Source organism: Equus przewalskii, chromosome 16, assembly GCF_037783145.1.
Source record: "Equus przewalskii isolate Varuska chromosome 16, EquPr2, whole genome shotgun sequence".
In the NCBI taxonomy this organism is placed as follows: Eukaryota; Metazoa; Chordata; class Mammalia; order Perissodactyla; family Equidae; genus Equus; species Equus przewalskii.
In genome coordinates this window covers 9990554-10011110 of record NC_091846.1, presented here as the reverse complement: position 1 = coordinate 10011110, position 20557 = coordinate 9990554, and the positions used below count along the sequence as shown (strand labels likewise).

The window sequence follows — 20557 nt, the reverse complement described above, 5'->3', positions numbered from 1 at the left end:
TCTGAATGCACCATCCCAGTTTCCTTCCCTGGCTCATCTTACTATTTCATCCCTGGTTCAACACCTCTGCTTTGGGGTCTCAGTCCTCTTGGGGGCCCTTCTCCCCTGAAGCTCCACTCTCTCTGGCAACCTCACCCAGTGCTGCTTCCAAGCTGAGCCTGTCTCCAGCCAGGAATCCAAACCCATGTCTCAACTTCCGGCTGGACCTCTCTACCTCAAAGTTCTGAGGAGACAGAAACTCAGCGTGTTGTGAATTAAACCAATCACCTGTCTCCTAACCTGTTCTTTCCCCAGTATCGCCTGTCTTGATTAACTGCTCCACTCTCCACCCAGTCACCCGGAACCTGGAACCTCCCTGGAGTGCTCCCTCCCCGTCGTCACCACTGTGCCTGGCCCGCCGCCTAAGTTGTCCCTTCTAATCTCACCACAGGCCAGGACCTGAGCTGAGCACCCAGAGCATTTCATTTACTCCTCACCACATACTGTGTAGTGAGCACTATCTTAACCCCTGTCTTAAAGAGGAAGACACCAAGATTTAGAAAGGTTAAGAAACTTGCCCCAGAACACACAAGTATAAGTGGCGGTGCTGAGATCACTCAGAGGGGCTGAACGCAGAGGGCAGGCACACATCTTCCCGCACCGGCCATCGCCTGCTCTTCACACCAGAGGACCCCGTGGGAGACAGAGGTGATGGTGTAAAGGAAAAAACTGGGGTTCGAGGCAATTGGTGACCTGCCATAGGCCCACGGAAACTACCACTCTTCCCGTTCCTCCACGGCACACGCTGCGTCTGAGGCAATGGGGCTCCAGACCATTCAATCGCGCTTCCTTCTGTTAAACGCCGATTGAGTTTAAAATTCTCGTGTGAGTTAGGATTACTCCAGCAATGAGGGGCAGCTGTTCTGAATGTCTATTGATTGAGAATAAAGAGAAGTGGCTCAAGTTGCACCATGAAAGATCTAAGTTCGAAATTTTTAAAAACCCTTCCAGATCTGGAGAGCCGGTAGATTTCGCACTCCCTTGCTGAAGGAGTCTGCGCAGGCTTTTGCTCTCTCTCTCCCTGTCTGGAACTCCTTAGGTGGCTCCAAGACCTGGCATAGCTGGAACGAGTTTGCTGGAATCCTCCACTCCACAGCAGAGGTGGCTTTTGGCCTGGAAATGCATTTGATTTGGTGCACACAGTGTTTCATGAAAATCCTGATTTCTGGCTTCTTTCGCAAAGTCAGTTGATATGACAGCCCCGGGCTCTCCGTCCCAGTTGGCAACAACCCCGCTGGAGCAGGGTCAGCCTGGCTCCTTGGACATGGCCTTACACACCAGTTGGCCTCAGCCCCTCCAGCCAGCTTAGCTACTGATGTTACCTTCCTGGCCTCTTGGGGCATGTGAGTTGGTGACCTCAGATGACACTAGTAAGGTAAGCCTTTCAAACATGCACCTTTCCATGTAGCCAAAACCTGAGCTAGGCCAGACTTTGTTAGACAGCATCGGAGCATGGACTACAAGCCCAATGGCTTTTGCGCTGAAGGGTCTCATTCCCACCTTCCTATTTTATTTCTCCATGAAAACATGGTCAAATCAAGTTCTTTTCTTGCTCACCTTGTGGGGAAATCAGAAGTATTCACCAGCTGTTGGAGTACAAACTTATTTCTCAGAATGACCAACTTTGCAGCATTGAGTCGTATGTGGATTTCTACCTAATGAAAACTCCAGAGCCGGCTGGAGCCCGACAGATAGAGCCCAATCAGCTGTTTATTCGGGTGCTAATCACAATCGTGTTTACAGGAAAATGCCCTCGTCTGCTTCCAGCAGTTCCAGCCACTCAGCCATGTGAGAGCTGTCTTCAAAGTCAATTGCCTGTCATTTTGCTGATTTATGTTGAGCAACTGCAAGGACCCCTCGAGGTATTTGTCGCGAGCTTGATGATTCCTGGCTTATAAAGTGGCAGTGGGCAGAGTATTTCAGTTCAAATTCCCATCAAGACAGAATTTAAATCCCCAGCTCTACTGCTCGTATTTGCAATGTGAGCACGTTAGATAAGCAGAAACGGGCTCCCCACAAACGCCAGGGGAAGTCCGACCTGCGTTTCTTCAAATGGAGCCGGAACCCAAATCTTCCTTCAGACCTTGGCTAGGAAAGTGATTCTAACTGTCTTTAAAGTCGTGATCCCATATGCTTTTTCCCAAGAAATGCTGATGGCTGAGGCAGGATGGGATCTATCAGATAAGACTGAAGGGGCCCAGGAACGCATTTCCCTCCCACCTGCCTGGATCATTACCTTTCGACCAGCAGAATCTAACTGCTTTGGAATAACTTGCCCTCTAACTGAAGTTTTCTTTTAAAAATGAAAATATTTAAGGTGGTGATTTCAGCCATTTTGGCGAGCTATCCAGTTTTCCTGGGTTTCTCCCATGTACACATGTTATTAGTTTGATTTTCTCCTGTTAAAAAAAAAAATGAAAATACTACTGAAAAGGATGGCCTATTAAATTACTAACCCATTAGCTGCTGGTTTAGCTCAGCCTCCCTTGGGTGCTGATTCCCTCTCAACCCCTCCCCCATAGGCTTAGAAAGTGCTGGAAGGTTCTGGATCTCAGGGAGCTGGCCCTCCTCTGCTGATGCTGGGAGGTGAGGCAGCGGGTTCTTTCAGAGAATCACCCACATCCTGTGGGGCTACCTTCTAAGCGCTGTCTCAGCACTGAAGCACAGAGGTGAAAACGGAGGCATCTTTTATGTTCTCCCGCGCAGCATCTGGGAGTCAAACACAGATGATTTAAGGACTGCCCACGGCTTACATCGCCTGGATTTGTGCAGTGCTTGTTCGCTCGGTGTCTCAGATAACAAAGCCACACATGTTAGGGCTGAAAGGAGATTTAGAGGTCTAGTTCAGCCCCTTCGGTTCCCCCAAACCACTAGAGCCCAAGGATCCTTAAGAACCCAGACATGTGAGAGACTGAGTCATCCAAATTGAGGCGACTCTGCAAAGAGTTCACTGACTCATCCTCCCGTCGCCTTTCCCCAGCTCTCACTTAGAGGCAGTGTGTATTTCTTTCATTAGGAAAAGACTGCTCAGATGTACCGTGTCATTACCTCTTTATTCTTTGCTTTATATTCCAGCCGCCTTTCTCCACGTTTGTCACCTGCTCTATTTAGCCAGCTCCGAACTAGCTACCTGCCTTTTTGTGCTGTGAAGCGTGCTTTTCTGCAGCTCAGCTGTGTGATTCTGGACTACCTGCTCCCTGTGCCCAGGGAGCTCCCCGGCTGTGTACTGTCATGCCTCAGAACGGCCACTGGGTGGCAGTGTTTCAGAGGATTCCTGAGCCCTGCAACGTGGCTTTGGGCTGGGCTGGTGGTTTCTCTCAGAGCACAAACAGGGCTGTGTGAACAGGCTGAGCACAGGGAGACTGGCTGTGGCGCTCCGGAAATCGAGGATTAGATATATGGCAAGGAGGGACAGAGGTCTGCGGACCGTCTGTGCACTTTCAGAGCTTGCTCTAGCCACAAAGCTGACATCTGCCATCATTCTCACAAAGGAATCTCAAATCCTAAGGCTGTTTGGGAGGTGCCCTTGAAAAGAATGACCATAACCCTGTGCCCTCCCCGTTTTGATTTCTCAACCAGCCATTGGGCCCTGGTTCATCCATAAAAACAACAACCAAAGGGAAAAAAGGCAATCCTCGTGAGCATTGTGTGTTTGCTGGACGGGATGGTAATGGCCTAATCCCTTTAATGGCTCTGGTCACTGCAGGATATTAGCAATTAGAAGGGTCTGTGTGAAAGGGGGCGGCGGGGGAAGGTAGGGCCATCTGCTGATTACAACATGCATGAGGAATGGAAAGAACATTTAAAGAGACACTGTCTGTCTACTTGGACACAAATAATTCATTGTCATTTAAAAGGTATATTTAGGGCTTGAATTTTAGTATCTGAATTATTTGCATGGCTCAATCTCTAAATGCAAGCTCTCGGACTGGAGACCATCCCAGGAACTACTTGTTTCCACCCCTCACACTTTCTGAAAAGAACTTCTCTGGGGACTAAAAGGAATGTGGCCCGAAACGCTTCAGCATTTACATCATGAGTTGGACTCTGTGGAAGTCAAACCAAATGTTTTTATTACAAACAAGTCAGCCCAACACCAAGCTATGAAGCACCCGTTTGATTTCCAAGCGTCCCACCCCAGCGCCAGCCTCCACACAGGAAATAGTCCTCTCAATGTCCACCCAGTAGCCAGGCTCCTCTCTCATTTCTTTCAGTTGCACTACGCCTTCCCTCCCAGGCCTGACAGGGAACTAAAGAAAGTGGAATCTTCCTGAGTATCGGAAACAAATGCAGGCTCTCCATTCAGGAAAGCTGGAAGCAAGCAGACCTCACCTTCCGGATGGGTTAAGCCTAGACAGAGAGATGGGCAGGCCCCTGGCTTTCCCACCTGGCAAGACCCTGGTTCGATAAGACAATAACTGTTGCCACATCTGGGGATTTTATACCCCAACTCATTGAGAAGGAAGATGTTGAGGATGTATTTGGACCAAATGCTTCCTGTCATTACACAAAATCAAACATTTGGCCCCTGAACCAAGAGAATGTAAATCCTTTGGGGGAGATAGCTCCTGACATTGAGAGATGAATACTGATAATGTAAGGGGGCCTAGGCTGCCCTCTAAATGTCCCAGGCAGTCGCTGTGATGGCAAAGCCATGGAAACCTCAAAGGAGAGGTAAGACTCCAGTTGGGCCTTGAAGGAAGAGTAGATTTAGCCAACAGAGGGAAGGAGGGAGGGCATTCCTGAAGGAGACCTTGGAATAACAAGGTGTGGGAAACAGGAACATTCAGGAATAAAAATACCCGTGTGCTTAAAGCTGAAGGGTCTGAGAAGCGCAGCAGGAGAAAGGGAGGGAAAAGTAGGTGCAGGTAGAAATGGAATCCCTGTGCTTGGCTTGTTTGGGTTGCAAGGAATAGAGCCACTCAATTTACCTTAAGTGAAGGGTGCTGGAGCTCAGACATGAGGAGTAAGGAAGGAAGAGCAGAGGGCCCTGCCTCTGAGAAAGGCAAGGACAGCCACACTGCCACGCTCCATAGAAGATGTGGGAACTGAGTGTTTCAAAATATAGTGTATTAATAGAAAATGTGAGGCATAGTAAAGCCAACAGATCAGAAGATAATTGCCATTGAAAAGATAATTTGTCACTCACAATTCCCAAGAGAAGGGGGCATGCCATGCCTCACAGGGCCACACGGGGCAGCACCAGGGCTGGTCAGGAGGTGAGAGAGGAGGGGGCAACTGCAGGCAGGAGCTTTACTGTGGTGTGTGCAGAAAGGAACGGGCGAGGCAGGTAAGCAGGTTTAGGATTGGCTTGCTTGAATAATTTCAGTGGGCTCTGGGGCATAAGGGCTGTCCCTACTTCTCTGGTTCCTGGCCCTGGGGTGGCTTTGCAAGGAGAATCGTGGCCCTGACTGTGAGAACCAACAGAGGAGGTGGTGGGATGTGGGAGCTGCATCAGCTGGCTTCCATTTGAAAGGCATGTTCCTGGGTGAGTTGTTTACTAGCTGTAGGGCTTGGCTAACCCCGCGGGCGGTCAGTCCCTGCAGGGCCCGCAAGGCCCCAGATGTGAAAGCAGCAGAACACAGAAAATAAAAGACAGGCACAGTTAGTACACCAAGAGACCATTCAGGACACAGTTTGGCTGTGGCAGTGCTGCCATCTTGCTGTCCCTATGGCTGCCACTCCAGTGCTCCAGATGGGATGACTCATCCTCAGCCCCTTGCTGCTTCTCCTCTACTGCCCTGTCTGGAGTTAGACTCCCAGAAGAGGATTGGATCAGCCCAGTGGCCTCCAGCCAGCACCAGCTGTTCCTGTTGGACAGATCTTTACGCCAGGCCACCCATGTAGGTTGCCCATGAACAAGTGCCCATTCACGGGCTAACAAATTTATTAGTGGGTCTCATGGCTTGGCAAGTTATGCTTAGAGCCAACTGGCTGGAGAGATCTGGAGGGTGCGGAGAGACACCCTGAGGATTCCCAGAAGGAGAAAATACAACCAGCCTGCACCTCACTTGGCTTTTCCTGTATGAAGCTCTGAAAGGCCAGAAATGAATCTGAGCTACAACTGTAGATGCGCCCAAGAATTTTAAACTGGGTGGTAACAAGAGAAAGTAGGATTTTTATAAGGAAGAGTAATCTAGCAAAAACATATGGGAATGGATTGGAGAGGGAAGAGCCTAGAAACTGGAGGAATCATGAGGCTCCTATAATAGGTCCTCATCGGTCCAGGCACCTGGAGTGGGTAGAGACCATGGGGACAGAGAGAGGAGCAGTTCCCAGAGATGGGCTGAACGAAGCCCTGATGGAACTTAGTAACTGCCCAGCCAAGGAATGAGAGGGAGAAGGACGCCCCAAGGACAACACTGAGGCTTTGAACCTGGAGGGTGGGGAGAAAACGCCTCGCTGACAAGAACAACACAGTACGAAAAGGGAACAGATATGAGGGGAACTCGTTGAGATGCATAAACTTTGCCAGGTGATGGGCGCTGAAAGCCCCCAACTGTTGCTAAGTAAGAGGCAGTGTGGTCTGAGCAAGAGACACCTTGCTGAGTAGACAAATTAGTAACTTACTTTTTCATTCATGAGCCTAGTAACTCCGTGAACACATCTAACGCATTCCTAGATTCCTCTAAGTTTTCTCAGAGCCCTCAAAGTCTAGGTTCTGGGTCCCTAGTAAATAATTACCAACCACACTGCTCTCATTTCCTCCACCCACCCCTGTCCAAGTGATTTTTTAATGATTAAAAATCATTAAAAGCATGACTGTCATACAAATATATACTGAGCACCTGATGAAGAGGTTTTTTATTCACCAATGAGGAGACCAGCAGGATGGTAAAACTGGTTCAAAGAGTGTTAGTGGGACAGACATTGATGCGCTCTCTCAGGAAAGGAATGTTGAAACAAGTTTGCTGAGCCAGATACAAAACAAGTTAACGTCCCACAGGGAAATACAACTGTAATCTTTTAGGTTATCTCTTCAACTGGACAGAAATGCTTGCATCTCTACTAGACAAAAAACTCATCTGCAACTTAGCAATTGTCTGCAAGTTAACTTCTAACTTCACACAGCTTGGGCCCTAATCCTATTAATGGTAGGTCAAACTAGGTATATTCCTCTAGAGAACTAGATGGTTCTTGCATGGGCCTTATCAACAATGTTCCAGTTCGGCACTGACAGGTCACGCAGTCGTCCTCTTGCTCTATTTCCAAGTTGTGGACAATTTTACACACCCATCTTCCATCTTGCCTTAAGACCTTAGATCTCAGCTCAAGCATCATTTCCACAGACGAGCCTTCCTTGACTTCCCTGACAAGGTCACATCCCCCTACTCATTTGCTTCCATGGCATCGAGTATTTCACCTTCACACTAGCTAGGTTGAAGAAAAAATACTCTGACGCTTGTTAAAACAGTGAGGAAGACCTCATTCAGGACAACTGCACTGGATGTCAAGACCATTGTGATAGGGAGGAGAGGTCAGACTCAACTCCCAATACAAGGATGAGTGCGGATTGACAGCCAGTGAGCAGAGTGAGGGGCGCAGTGGATGGACAGTTATTAAGACAAGACATCAAGGGCAGGAGGATTCTTGCTCAATCGACTAGACAGGATTCTTGCTGCAGGCCGGCCAGGGTGATCAGGTATCAAGGGTAGAGGACAAGGAATTCGATCAGATATCAAGGGTAGAGGGGATTCTCGCTAAACTGTCTTAGCAGGATTCTTGCTAAGACTGGATGATGCAGGCCCAGCAAGGAAAGGACAGGGGCTACAGTCGAGGCCTAGTCGAGAAGAGGGCTCAGAGGAGCCTGGCTACATTTGGGTCACGGAGAGAGTTTTTGTCAGTTACCACCACTCTAGTTTTTACAGATCTGTGTGGCCACGTCATTCATATCTGTCTCCTCTTCTACACTGTAAGCTCCTTGAGGTCAAGGCCATTGTCAGCTTCTGTATCCCAGTACCTGCACTGGACTTGAGGCATAGAAGGTGCTCAATAAATATTTGCTGAATGAACGAATGAATGAATGAATGGACGCCTAGTATACTAAGCTCGGGGAATGCCCTGGAAGGCAGGAAGCAGTCTTCGACACACTACAGCTAATTCACTGCCTACTTGTCGTTCTTCCCCTTCTTTGTTTCTATTTGCTTAATTGCACCTTTTCTCATTTGACTGCCTGGCTGGGAATTCAGCTCTAGGGGGACTTGGAGCAAAGTCAAACTGTTTGCTCCCGCAGCTTGCTGGTGCTGACTCAGCCAGCCCTGCCTGCGGAGGCCTGAACACTGATCACAGTCCCGGGGAAGCGCTAACTTTTCCCTCTATGCAGATGCGGCCTGGTTTGTACTGCCTGCCCTCTGCTTCTCAGTTCTTCCCCAGCTCCCTGGGGCTCAGGACTGCCCTGCCAGCCTGAGCTAGGAGGAGCCCTGCGAGGACATGACGGCAGCTCAGTGTTCCATTGTCCCATCTGTTGGGGGTGGGGAGAGGTTTGCTGAGCTCGAGGATTGGGAAAGTGCTCCTCTGCTTAGTAACCACCTCTTTAAGAACAAAACACTGGGAGAATAATGTAGGTATTGTGTCTTGCACCCCCCCCCCCACCTCTTCATCAGTGTGTTGATATCAATTCTTGATCTTTCCCTTCCATTTCCATTTCTTAGTGTTCATTTCTAGTCACTTTCAGCCCACACCGCCTATCAGACCTCACTGTCCTCCTTCTCTTGCTCCTTTGTTTGTTCCTTCCCGGATTCTGAGTCCTGGAGGCTGAAGGCCCAGGGCTTAGGCCTCAGAGCTCTTCTCTATTAACTTCACTCCCTGGTGCCTCATCTCGAAGCAGCCTAACAGCTCCCACGTGTCTACGTGGAGCCCAGCCCTCTCCCCAGACACCAGGCTTGCACCCTGTGGTGGGCAGCCTCGAGGATGACCCCAGTGAGCCCCACAGCGTGGTGTTCACGCCTCGTCCTGAGTGTAGCTGGACCTAGTGACTTGCTTCTTACAAATAGGATGCGGCCAAGGTCATGGGATGTTGCTTCCGAGGTTAGGCTTCCATCTTGCTGGCCCTCTCTTGCTGTCTCCCTTGTCATTCTAAAGGAGGCCAGCCGCCGTGCTTTGAGCTGCCCTCTGGAGAAGCCCACATGGCAAGGAACTGAGAGCTGCCTCTGGCCAAAGCTGGTGAGGACCTGAGGCCCTCAGTCCAACAGCCTGTGAAGAACCGAATCCTGCCAACAGCCACATGAGTGAGCTTAGAAACAGGTCCTCCCCAGCAGAATCTTCAGATAAGACCACAGCTCCTTGATTGCAGCCCCTGAGCCAGAGAACCAAGCCAAGCCACACCCAGATGCCTGACCCGCGGAAACCATGAGATACTGAATGTTTGTTGCTTTAAGCCGTCAAGTTTGGGGTGATTTGTTACACAGCAATAGATAACTAATATAATATCTAACTGCCTTCTCTACTTGAATGTTGAAAGGACATCTCACATTTAACACTGTTAAACCAACTCTCAATTTCCTATCCTAAGAGGAGAGAGAACAGAACATCATGCCAAAGGTAAAGAAACACAGACATGGGTAGAGCCGCCGTCCTGTGGACAGTGTTGAGGGAAACACGAGGGTGCAGGCAACTGACCTGTCGGAGAAATCTCCCAGAGGGAAGCAGCATGTGTGTGAGTCAGAAGACAAGGCAGGGGCCCAGGGAAAACTCAGTCAATCCTCCAGCTGATTATCCAGCTAAGTCACAAGGATTGGTTGAAGTGGTTAAATTTGAGGCTGTCTACATGGCCACTGTCCAGTGGCCATGCAGCAGCCTGAGCTGAGTAGGAAGAACACCATTGCCACTGTGATAAAAACCACAGAAGCTCAATACCAGGTGCACATCATTTGAACATCTCAAAAAAAACCACCTAAAACTCGGTCGCACTCTTTAAACACTTTTTAACATGGGAATCTGATTATTAACTATCTTGAGAAACACTTTTAGCTTCCTACTTATGTGAGCAATTTTGAAACTTTATTCTAAGTTTACCCTCAATAGAAATGGCAAATTTGAGCTCATCTCCAACACGTCTCCACTCCAGGCAGAAAGGGGGGAGACCCCTAAATCTGAAAATTTGGAGAAAAGCTCCCTCTGTATGTTTTGTGTTTTTCTAACATCTTATATCAAAATTGTGTGTTTTATAAAGTGTGTTCTTTCACATATGTTAGCTCATTTGAGCCTCATACAACCTGTGGAAGAAATGGAAAACATGACTTTATTGTCATTTGAAGTGGCAACCGAGGCTCAGAGAAGTCAGAGACTTGCCTAATGTCACACAGCTGGTCTGTTCTGGAACTTGCATTGGAATCAGGTTTCCTGACACCCAAGCAGATAGTTACCTGTTCTTTGCAGTGGAGACCCAGCTTGACCCTGAGCTGCATCCACCTCAGGACCATCCAACATGCTGGGAGAACACGATCATAAACACAACCATTTCCACCGAGGCATCAAAGAATCCACTGTGGGAGAAGAAGGAGCTAGACGGGCCCCATGGCTGTGTGGTCAGAGGGAAGTGTGGCCCTGCACGTGGCAGTGGACACCAGATTTGTCTCCTAGGCCAACATATTGGAGGACTGACTGTTTAGTCAAACACTCTGGAAGATGCTTGGGGGCCCCTGTACCCCATCCAGGGTGTAATACACAAGGGAGAGCACCAGGCAGCTTTGGCACGTGGGGCGTTGCAGGGTCTTAGGTGCGGGGCTGGCTATGGGTGGAGGCGGAGATGGCATCGCTGTGAGGCTCCTGCCCTCACGGACGCTGCGGCCATGCCTGGAGGCCTCCGTAGTTCCAACAGCCGGACAGGGAGAAAAGGGACACAGCTGTGAATCCCACATGCTCACCACCTCACGGTCTGAGATTTTTGCAAGAGTGCAGTACTCAGGGAGACAACCAAAGAGCTAAGCTTGGGGTCCAGGCTGGTGCCTGGCAAGAGGGAGGCAGCCCCCACAGGAAGGGAGAGAGGGAGAGAACTGAGAGCGGAGGTCCCAGGGCTTTGCACAAGCTCAGCAAGCACGTTGGACTTTCAAGCTGTCCACATGGAGGTTTGGGGCAATCCTATCCTAAAATCCAGGGCGGCCCCTGGTGACCACTTACCCCGATGATGAAATTAAAGCCTGGAGGGTTCAAGGAGATCACGGAACTCCCAAGCTAGTGCCCTTTTCACCATATCACGATTTCACATGCTACACAGAGCTCTGAAAATCCCCCGCCAACTCTGGGGGACAGCCCGACAGTCACATGACAAACACCCAGCTCTCCCCACCCCTTCCTGGCCCCACTCACTCCATCCTGAGTACCAGTTTCTGCCTGTCCTGCAGATGTTTACTGAGTCTGATGGAATGCTCGTTTTCTAAAGGTTTGTTCTCATTATATATTCAATGAAAGAGCTTTGCAAACCCATCCCTGGCTTATTGATTCTGACTGCATGCCCCTGGAACACGCAGCGAGCATGGATTTCCTGTTTGAAGACCACCCAGGAGCAAGAGTGATGTTCTCTGGCTGTGCCTTCCTGGGCAGTGAAGGCAGGGGCAAGGCCTTCACTGTAAGGGGCAGCTAATCCAACACTGAGATCTGAGGTCTCTGTCTACAACGACTTCAGGTCACGGGCTCTTGGCCCCTCTCCAGCACTCTCCAAAAGATGGAGATGGAGACAAGTTCAGATCAGCCAGCAAAGTGGAAACATTCACAGCAGCCTTTCCTGACTTCCTTCCACACGTACCCACTTAGTAGAACTATGTGCTGGGCACTGAGTTGCTCGCCTGGAGTTCACTGGTGAGAAAGATTAACACGCGTCCTGCCCGCAAGACAGAATGGGGGGAAGACAGACAAGTCAGCAGTTATGACGGAGTGTCAAGCAGCCATGTCGAGGAAGCAGGCAGCCAGCTACTTGCAGAGGGGCAGGGGGCCCAGCCTGGCAAGAACACACACAGGTCAGCTTTGTGGGGAAAAGCTGAGGGTGCCATCACAGGGGCCAGAACTTGGCTTGTTAGCAGTGTTAAGGCTGGGAAGAAGCTCGTTCTCTGAGAATCAAGAGCCGTTCTTCAACCCAGACTCCTGGAAGGCCTTTGGCGAACGACTACAGAGCTGACACATACTTCAGCATTCACCGCTCCAGAACTGTTTTTCTCTCAGCTACCCTGGGGAGGCCATGGAGTGTGGCATTTAAAAGTAAGCGTTTTGGAAACAGACAGACCCAGCCCTGCCTCTTACTAGCTGTGTGACTTTGAGCAAGTTCACTAATATCGACGTCTCTGACACTCAAATTCCTCAGCTGCAAAACAGAGATAATCACAGGGTTGTTAGAAGGTGTACCAGTCAGAGTTCTCCAGAACAGAATTTATCTATCTGTCTATCTGTCTCTCTGTCTATCTATCTACCTACCTACCTACCTATCCGTCTATCTACATATCTCTATCTTCTTCACATACAGTAAGAGATTTATTTTAGGGAATTTGCTTACATGATTTGCAGGGTTAGCAAGTCAGAAACCACAGAGCTGCCTGGAAACTCAGGCAGGAGATGACATTGCAGTCTTGGCGCAGAATTTCTTCTTCTCCGTGAATCCTTAGTTTTTGCTCATAAGGCCTTTCAACTGATTAGATGAAGCCCACCCATACTGTGGAGGGGGATTTTCCTTTACTTAAAAATCAACTGATGGCAGATATCAGCCACATCTGTGAAATACCTTCACAGCAACACCTAGACTCATCTTTAATTAAATAACTGGGTACGTAGCCTAGCCAAGTTGACACATAAAACTAACCATCACAGAAGGATTAAAATGAGGCACATAAAGGTAACACTCAGCCCAGGCCCGGCCACAAACAGTGCTCAATATATTGAAGTGGTTCTTATTTTTAATTTATTCAAAAATATTGGGGCCCCTGCTATGACCGAGAAAAACATCTAATTCCTCGCTGGTTGCAAGAGAGATTAACAGCACACCCAAACACTACCTAGTTTGGTCTTGGGGTCTCAATACCCTGGTCCCCCCGAGCCAGCCCCTGACCACTTGTTTCTCTGAAAGCCTGTCTCTGTGCTGGCCAGAGGGCGTCTCTTCATCACGCATTTTGCTGCCACCAAAAGCTGCCAACACAGTCCTCTGGAGCTGCTGCCCGAGATTTCTTATCTTCATTCGGACTCAGGTGAGCCCAGGCCCATGTCTCTCTGTATAACGAAACCAATATTAATGCTTTTATTTTTAACCAAGACCTTTATTAGCATTCTCACTGGATGTAATTCTCCAATACTTTAAAGGACAGCTGAATCTCATTTCTTCCTGTCTAGCGAAATTTCTTTTCTCCTTCTATTTTCAATGCTACAAAGACTTTTGGCTGGTGGAGGAGGGGTGAGGACGGGAGAAGCAGATGTACATGAAACTGGAATACAGTTAGTTATTTTACTTAAGGATTTGCCTGTCATAGAACTTGGAGGGAGACCACATCATATCACCCAAAAAATGTAGGCGTCTGAAAAAATAAGCAAAATAATGGTGGCTACAAGTCCTTTTCATGGAATTTCTTCTCTTTTTTCCCATGTTTTGATCTAGAACCCAAAGATATTCTTTGGGAACAAATGATGTCTGCCCTGTTCTGTATGTTTCCTGTGTGGTTAAGATCAGACCAAATATAAGCCAAATACAAATTATAGAGCCGAGAAAGTCTGTGCTAAATGAGGGACACTGACAGCCTGCTCACAAGAGGAACATCATGATCCTTTTGGAGAGAGGCCCTACATCCTTATGGTTAAAGGTGCAGACCTGCGGTCAGAATTCAAGTTCAAATCCTGGCTGAGTGACTTGGGCAAATTACTTAACGTCTCTCTTTGTGCCTCAGTCTCTTCATCTGTAGAGTGGGTTACTGCAGGAATAAGAGTTATCTAAATAGGAAGTAGCTGACACATAGTGGACGTTTAGTTTAATTCAATTTTGGTGTTCTTATTTTTATTACTCTTCTCAAAAAGGTAGAATCCAATTCAAGCAAACTTAAAGAAAACAGAAAATTTATTAGAAAAACAATAGGTTACTTTATAGAATCAAGGAATTAGGCTTTAGGAAGGCACGAGCCAGCACAACCCCAGGAACCTCAGGGAAGACTAGAAGTTGGATGTTGAGGGCCCCCAGGATGTTCTCGCCCTCCTTCATCTCTGCCTTTCTCTGGAGGTTGTTCTCAATGATCAAAATACAGGCTTTTTCTCTCTTTCATGCTACATGCTCACCATCGTTCGGCTGTGGCCCTGCGCCACTCCGTCTTCACCCCCCAACCCAGGCTAAGGGAGCAGTCTGTCATCGCCAGAGCAAAGAGAAAAGGGAGAGCAGTGGACACTCAATACTGCTTAAAGCTGCTGCTCAAAAACGTGGCACCTGTCACTCTTGCTTCCAAGTTTCATGGCCAAGCCTGAGAGCAAAAGAGAGAAAATGCACAATCCTTCTGCCGGAGGGGTGGCGCCTGTGGGAGAACAGAAAGCCCATCTACCGCAGTCACGGAAAGACAGCCCTGTGGTTGGACCATATGGTTAGAACATTGTAGGAGGGGAGATACCTCCCAAAAGAAGTGAAGGTAGGAAGAATCCTACGCACATTATCTAGGGGAGTTCTATGCCAAAATGCTGTCCCAATATATATATGTACTTCATATGGGACACAAATAAAAGGAAATGAGGACGCTGGTTCACCAAAGTGAGACTCAAAAATGAAGACGATCTGATTGGCAATAGGGAAATCACGTCGTTAATTAGAAATATTTAGAACAGGTGGTTAGACATGCTTGCAATCCAAAGTCATCACCAAACGGCTAGAAAGAATCTAGGAAAGGCCTTAATTTGGGGATATGCCTATGAGTGGAAGACCAGAGAATGTTATTTCTCAGGAGGTCAAAGCTGCCCTGAGAACAATCTGGTCCAAACTCAGGACAGAGACCCAGAGAAAACAGTCAGGTCTAAGCTTCCTCCTGAGCAGCCAAGCTAAGTAATCAGGGGCTCAGCCGTGGGCTGAGGCATGAACTCAAGGGTAGAACAAAGGAGAGAAACCAGAGACAGCGTTAAAACATGTTGCGTGTGCCAGACCAAGGCAGCCAAGGCAGGCAATCCAGCGGTACCTTGTAATTTGCCTTCTAATTCACAGTCTGCACTCCAGATTTCCAGCTTCTGCTTCAGAATAGCTCTAGGATGCTAAACAATTGACCCACCACACACCACAGAAATATCTCAGCGAGAAGAAAGTGAATGCATGAAATTACTGAAATTCCGATTACAAAGAAGTTGCTGAACCCCTGTGAGATGGCTGAGGACCTGCCAACCCCCGAAGAGATGTTTCTGGTTTTGAGGGGTCTTGATCCAGCATAACCCAGACAGCAAGAAGAATAATAACAATGATACTAATTTACTTCACAAATATTTAGAGTGTCTATGATGATCTAAGAGCTGAAGACAAAAAGACAAAATTGTGTGACCTCATAAAGTTTACTTGCTAGCTGAGAAAGATTGATGAAAAACAAAATAAGCATAATATGTATGAAGTTAGACAGTCGTATGTCCTATGGACCAAATAAAGCAGAGGATGGAGACTGAGAGCGCAGCTACGGGGGGGCCGGCAATTTTAGGAACAGAGGTCAGGGAACCCTTTGCCAAGAGGGTGATATTTGAGTAAGGACTCAAAGGAAGCGAGAGAGTGAGCCAGTTGTGTATCTAGGAAAGAAGGTCCCAGATAGAGAAACAGGACAGGCAAAGGCCCCCAGGTAGAGCTCACTTGCTGTATTAAGGCACAAGGAGGCCGACAAAGGTAGGTGGGCTTAGCAAGAGGGAGAACAGAGGAGATAAGGTGGAGGCAAGGTGCAGATCATGTTGGGCAGGCTATTCAATACCGGGATCTTGGACCAGCAGCATCAGCAGCATCCGCAATCTTGATAGAAATGCAGAACTTGGGCCCTACCTGAGACCCACCAAGCCACCAGCTCCTCAGCGGCTTGTGTGCACGTTAAAGTTGAGAAGTACTGAGGTAGGGTCTGGGAGGCCCACTGTTAGGCATGTGTTATTTACTTTGAGCAGTAAGTCAGATACCATTGGAGGGTCCCAAACATCGGTGGAACATCTTCTGACTTACATCTTAGCAGGATCACCCTGGGTGTGAAGAGAATAAATTGAAGGGGACAAGAATGGGAACCAGGAGACCAGTTGGAAGTCTTAGTCACCAGGCAAAAGATGATGATGACCGAGATTTAGAGAGGTGGTAAGAAGGGATCAGATTCACTCCTGCAACTCAATAGCAAAAACAAAAATAACTGATTAAAACATGGGCAAAGTGTTTAATTGGACATTTCTACAAATCGACATAAAAATGGCCAACAGGTACATGAAAAAGTACTCAACATCTCTAACCGTCAGGGAATGCAAATCCAAACCACAGTGGGATATCACTGCACACTTGTTAGGATGGTTATTATTAAAAATAATAATAGTGAGATAAGTACTGGTGAGGATGTGGAGGAAGTGGAGTCCCCATGCACTGTTGGTGAGAATGTAAAATGGTGCAGCTGCTCTGGAAAGCATGGAGTTTCCCCAAAACATTAAAAATAGAACTACCATATGATCCAGCTATCTTCCTTCTGGGTATACGTCCAAAGAATCGAAATCAGGATCTCAAAGAGCTATCTGCACTCGCACGTTCATCGCAGCATTACTCACAATAGCCAAGACTTGAAAACAGCCTAAATGTCCACTGACAGATGAATGAACAAAGAAAATGCTGCATAGACGTACAATGGAATACTTTCAGCCTTAAAAAAGAAGAAAATCCTGGCACATGCGACAACATGGGTGGACCTAGAAGACATTATGCTAAGTGGAATAAGCCACTCACAGAAGAACAAATACTGCATGATTCCACTTAAATACGGTGATTAAAATAGTCTAATTCATAGAAATAGAGCGTAGAACAGTGGTTTCCAGGGGCTGGGGGAGAGGGAAATGTGGAGGTGCTGTTCGGTGGGGAAAAGATGATGACATTGTAGAGCTGTGCTGTGCACATTGTGCCTATAGTCAACAATACTATATTGTGCACTTAAAAATTTGTTAGGAGGGTAGATCTCGTGTCCTGTGTTCTTACCACAATAATTTTTTATAACTGATCAGATTTGGATGGATTTGAAGGTAGAGCTGACAGGACTCACTGACGGATTGGATGTGGGGTGTGTGAGAAAGAGCGGACTTAAGGATGACCCCACGGTTTCGGGCCGAGCTGCATTTACTGAGCAGACACTGGGTGCCAGCAGTGGTAGCTTTATCTCCACTATCTCATTTAATCCTTGCAATGCAGCTCTGGGATCCACGATTGTTAATCCCAGACAGGATAAGTCACCAACCTAGTAAGTGAGGGGTCCAGACACACACAGAGTGTGCTAGCCCCAAAGTCCATGCTCTTCCCGCTGCTCAATGGTCACATCCCTTCCACCACCCTCAGCCAGGCGTCACTCTAAAGGGATGGAGAATGTGAGCATGGGAGCTAGCCACAGCTCCACAGCCCTCCACCTGTGGACCCTGGGCAATGTGCTCACCTCTGTGAGCCTCAGTTCCTCATCTGTAAAATGGGTTTATTAACACTCTATAAGATTACTGCAGGATTGGGGAAGATACTGAATCTGAAGCCATGGGCAGAGGCTAGTTGCCTGTCTTTAAGCTACTTTGGGGGTTTTGCCCACTACATTGTATTAAAAAGTTTTTTAACTTCTGTTTCACACCTATACAAGGGTGCAGAAAGAACTCAAACCAGATCATAAAAAGAGATAGAAAGACCAAAAGGACGGAAATGGAGCCATAGAAATTGGAGCTGTGACTAAGAAAGAATCAGAGAAAACATGCCCTGAGCAACAGAGCCGGTGGGAGACCCAGGATGCGGACACAAACCCCAGGGAGATAGAAGAAGGATGACGCTGCGGCCACACAGACCACGTCGAGGGGGCCTTCTGCCAGGGAGACACGCTTCCCAGTCCTACCTAACAAGGCCTTTCCCATGGTGCATGGCTTTGTCATGCCTTGGAAGTCCTACTAGAGCTGCAATACTTGTCTTCTTTGCATTTTGCAGCTCTGATCTCCCTAACAATTAGGTCAGGAAGGGCTGCAGTACAGGGCACAGGGGTTTGGGGCTTTTTTGTTGTTCTTTTTGTTTTCCTAGCAAAGATATTTAAATGACTGCATCTGACAAATATTCAGTCTCCTACTGCTGTGGTCTGAAGGTTTGTGTGCCCCTAAAATTCACATGCTGAAGTCCTAACCCCCAAAGGTGATGGCATTAGGGAGTGAGGTCTTTGGGAGGTGCTTAAGTCATGACGGTGGAGCCTTCTGGAATGGGATTAGTGCCCTTATAAAGGAGGTTCCAGAGAGCTCCCTAGCTCCCTAGCTGTTGTAACCACGTGAGAATACAACCAGGAGTCTGCAACCTGGAAGTCCTCATCTGACTTTGTTGGTACCCTGATTTCAGACATCCAGCCTCCAGAACCGTGAGAAATAAATTTCTGTTGTTTATAAGCCACCCAGTCCATGGTACTTTGTCGTAGCAGCCCAAATGGACTGACGTCTACCTGGCCACCCCCACTCTGCACTTGGGAAAGACTAGGCATGTCAAGACTCACTCACTGGCAGGTTTAAGACTAAGATTCTCAAGGGAAAGGGTGGGAATCGTCCCTTTGCATGGGCTTATCTTCCTTTCATAATCACTAAACTCCCACAGAGACGTGAGGAACTTGTGGCTAAGGACAGATGTTAAGGCTAAAATTGAACACAGGTGCAATGGAGATGTGCTGGAAAGAGACATAAGGAGATGAGGAGTCGTGCATGTTCTGCTCATTATAGTTAACAGGGACTTGTCTATACTCCCTGGTACTGGAGGGACAACATCACTGTTAACCGACAGCCACTTCAGACAGGAAGGGTGCAGGGCAGCTCTGGGTGAGCCTACCATCCACCCATTACCATTGCCCCTTCCAACATCCTGCCCAGATGAGTGAGGGACAGGCCCTTCCATGGGGACTGACTGTGAGGAGCTGTCCTCCTCAGGTTCAAATGGAGCTCACCACGAAGACAGCCACCTGTCAAAATGTGCTTTCATCTCAGGAAAATCACCCCAAGGTCACTACTAACCTTAAGCTCTTCCTTTTTCCAATGACTCTCCTCTCTTGCCATAGGAGTTTTTATTTTTAAAACAAAGCATCATTAATTTGCTGGGAATATTTTAATCATAAGAAATGCTAAAAGGAGGAGTGTTCTTTTGATTCTTTCTTTTAAATTAATGTCATCTTATGCCCAACAGCCTAAGATCCAAGTTAAATGGAAGCTGGCCTCCTTTGTTAAAATAGCCATCCGTGTTCATCGCCAGGTGTCTTTCTCACCTGAGCACAAGTTCCCTTGTTCAGTGGCCTGAAGGCTGCTTTGTAACACACACTAGTTATACTTGAATACAATAGCTGCAATCTTATGTCAAGCCATAAGGAGAGTCTGAGATTTTACCTCATCGGCAAGCCACGAAGGTTCACGGACACTGACAGAAGACACAAGACTCCTGGATCAGAGATGAAAAACCTTGTTCTTCACAGCAGTCTCACTTCACAAAGTGTCAACATATTTGCACTGGTTCCCCTGCCCCAAGTCCATAGAACGACACGATGGGCCCAGGTGGGTGCTGTGCACTCAATGGGTTGCACAGCAGCTGAGGAACCCAGGGTCAAGAGCCTGCACTTGTTGAGTGAGCAGCAAACATTGTAGCAAACATCTAACAAGCTGTATCCCCTCCTCCTGGGGAGTGAGCAATTATACGGTAGTCACGCTGTGGGCACCTTGACCTACTTAGGTGTCCGTGTGACTCACTCAGAAACTGTTCAGCATCAAGAGATAGACAAACCCTGCAGTCTGGCATGTACCACAAGAACGTGGGGGGTTGCTCACGCCCTGTGACTGCCTCTCCAACACCATCATCAATTCCAGCAGTCTCTTCTCCAATCATTCCATTGAATGATAACTTTTTAAATAATACCCATGTTACTTTGCAAACAACTGAAATTCTGGCCTGAGAACCATATCTCCCAGGCAACCCACCTCTCTCAGGAAAACATAACACTTCTCAGAAGAGCAAATTAGAATTAAATATAAAACCAAAGCTTTTCCATCATTCTTGTGTGTTTAGCCTATGCCAACTTCATTTACAGAGTCACTGAGGCCAAGAAAGGTATTTATTTCGTGGCAGTGTGTGTGTCTGTGTGTGTGTTGCAGGGGTGGGGGGGGGTGTTATATACCCTATTGTTACAGTAGCTCTTAGAGCAAATGACTAACAAATGTGTTGGGTGGTAAGTGTGCTAGAATATGTCTCAGCAACACAGCTCACAAATGCTTTTTAAAATGTCATTATACATTTCTCCTCTCAGCGTGGTTGGACGGTCGGTCATCTTGAGGTGCACAGTGTGGGAATTTGTTACACAAGGTAGCAGTTCATTAACCATGTCTTTTATTT

General features: G+C 47.8%; 1 long non-coding RNA gene across 3 annotated transcripts in view; it reads right to left on the bottom strand.

Annotated features, from left to right (window-relative positions):
* Positions 1–20557, bottom strand: part of LOC139076317 (uncharacterized) — a 74024-nt gene that overhangs the window by 16059 nt on the left and 37408 nt on the right. Inside the window, exon 1 of one of the 3 annotated variants that reach the window (XR_011527764.1) lies at positions 19561–19827. The exons of the other annotated variants lie outside the window; for them this stretch is intronic. This is a non-coding gene — a long non-coding RNA (uncharacterized lncRNA). Of the gene's footprint in view, positions 1–19560; positions 19828–20557 lie in introns of those variants that run through there. 3 annotated transcript variants of the gene reach the window in all.